This window comes from Cucurbita moschata, unplaced genomic scaffold (genome assembly GCF_002738365.1).
Source record: "Cucurbita moschata cultivar Rifu unplaced genomic scaffold, Cmos_1.0 Cmo_Scf00003, whole genome shotgun sequence".
Lineage (NCBI taxonomy): Eukaryota > Viridiplantae > Streptophyta > Magnoliopsida > Cucurbitales > Cucurbitaceae > Cucurbita > Cucurbita moschata.
This window is the reverse complement of record NW_019268519.1, coordinates 2,565,492-2,568,282: the sequence shown is the minus strand read 5'-3', so window position 1 is coordinate 2,568,282 and position 2,791 is coordinate 2,565,492.

Below are 2,791 nucleotides of genomic sequence, written 5' to 3'. Positions count from 1 at the left end.
TTTTTTTTTTTTTTTTTTTTTTTTTTTTTTTTTTTTCTTTTCGTTCTGTGCGCTGTGATCGCAACTTGACGAGGCCTTGTTGGAAAGTTTGTGCAGTGAAGCCATTTGCAGTCTGGAATTTGTGGGGCCGATCCCCCAGTCCATAACATTACAAATAAACAAATCCAAATAATCATTTACAGAACTCATCGAAGAGAGAATTTACTTGAGACGGCAAAATTCCGCCGGACATCTCCTGCGTCGGTGATGCGGCGCCATGGTTTCTGCTGCTTCTCAAATTCGCTACTTCTGTTATGTTATCGCACAACTAAATAAGTTCACCGTCACACTCATTTCGGAACTCCACCCAAAATTACTAATATTTCTCTCTTTTTTTTGGCTTTACTTAAATTCTCTAAAATAGTTATCTTACGTGTCTCCACGTGTTTTTTCACTAATTCTTAATATATATATATATATATATATATATATATTCTTAATAATTAAGAAAAAACACATTTTTCTGTATGTGGGCCTAAATGGAATCTGGGCTACATCAACCGGTTGTTGGACTTTAAGCCTTGAATAGTAATAATGGGCTTGGGCTTTAAAACGGTAATTGGGCTTCTTAAATTAGGGCTTGGTTACTTTGCATATATATTCTCATTTTTAAAAACATATTTTAAATAACTTAGCTGAATAATGCCATTTCTCTAGATCATATTATTCATTATATTCATTTATACCGTCAAAATTGGTATGTACATGTCATGCTCATATTTGTCTGTCTTATCTATAGTCGCATGCCGTTACATGTTAAAATCTTTTATCTTGTATCTCTTTAGTAATTATTTTAATTTTAGAAAATATAAAATAAAATAAACCCCTGTTGTTAATTAAATGTCAGAATACTAGAAAAAGGTGGCTTCGGAAAGAACCAAATAGTGGCACACATTTTTCTACCTTCTTTTCTTTTTTAAGTATGGTCGGATAGGAAAGCTTATTTTATTTTATTTTTCCAGTTAAAACAAAACATCGCATAAAAGTGGCTTTGTTAGGAAGGAAAATAATAAAAATAAATAAAAATTAGAGAATAAATACTTTCTCGGAATGATTAAGATGGCAATAGAGTTGAAGAATAAAGAAAGTAAGTAACAAAAAATCCGACATAGCGGCACGATTCCAATTTCAATTGTCGGCCATTCAAATTCGACATTTCATTATTTTCCAAACAATAAAAGTATTTTTTTTTTCTTTTTATTTTTTACCCTTTCTCGAGGTCACGAGATCGGCGAATTAATTTGGTAAGAGAAAAAAAAAAAGAAAAAAAAAAAAGAGAGAAAGAAGTGGGCTTTTGAAGGCCCGTGTTTGAAGGTGGGCCCACATAAATGGAAGGCAGTGGGAGTCAGAAAATCGTGGCCCATTTTGATGGATACAAAGAGCAGATTATCCGGCTTTAGGATGTGAAAGACGTGACCTGTATTTTTGCCGTTTACTACCCTATTTTGTCCCATTCTCCATTCATATTTTTTATTTTTATTTATTAATGAATTAAGAGTGTAATTATTAGGCGTACGGATATTATTTACATTTTGTGGGCGAAATACAAGAAAGCATTGGGATCATAAATAAACTTAGAGGAGGTACAAACATGGATGATGCGACATTGCAAATTTGAAACAAAAGGCGCCCCATTCAAATCCAAACTCATACAAATGATGTTGACGTGTCAGGCAGCACTCTGAATCTCCAATTTTCATTATTTTTTATTATTATTATTATTATTATTATTATTTTACCTAAATTATTAGTGGGCTATGGCCCACTTTGAGAGCGAAATAACTCACCCCCCAGGCCCAACAACACCCACCTTTCCGGGCCCACACATACATCTCCACATCCTAACATACACATCCTAACATCATCATCATCATATCATCCCCATACTTCCTTCCCTCCTAACCCAACCCAACCCAACCCAAAAATTCTCCTTATTATTATTTATTTATTTATTTAAATATATATATATATATATATATGATAAGCCAGAGGGGGTTGGGGACCAGACAGCGTAAGCAACCCATACCTTAAAATCCCATTAAAATGAAAAGGGATCTTCCTCACATGCCTGCATGTGACCCTCAGCCATTACCCTTCTTCTTCTTCTTCTTCTTTTATTTCTACCCTTCTCTCTGTCTGAGTTTCTCTGTACACAGAGAGACCACCAAGCTGTGATAATTGCAGCTCCATGGGAGGACCTGGCCATGTTTTTCCACAGCTTTCTTGAACTTCCTCTTTATTTTCTTCTAATTCTGAAGATTTTAATCGATTTTGAAGCTCAAGAAAGCTGTGGGACATCATGGCATTTCAGGCTTCTTGTAATTTCTTCTTCTTTCCCTCTTACAACGCTTGCCCAGGTAAACTTTTACCATGTGATTTCGCTTCCTGCTTCTTTAATTTTCACTTTCTGCATTTAAAAAAAAAAAAATAAATTATGATGTTTTAATTAGGGTACTGCTACACGTTTGAAGCATGCATGGGGAGAGGGCTTTAATTAATTAATTTTTTTTTTTTTAAAAAAAAGGAATTATTATTTGAAGTGGAGTTGTGTAGTGTTGAGAATTGAGATTCATTCAATCAGAATTCAAAACATGGTGAAAAGGGAATTACTGTGTGCAGAGAAGATTCCCCAACTTTTCCTTTTTATCTTCAATCATCATACTTACTCATCTTACACTCCCTCTCTCTCCTCCCCCACTATTTTTTACCTCTTTTAATTCCCCCCCCCCCCCCCCCCCCCCCCCCCCCCCCC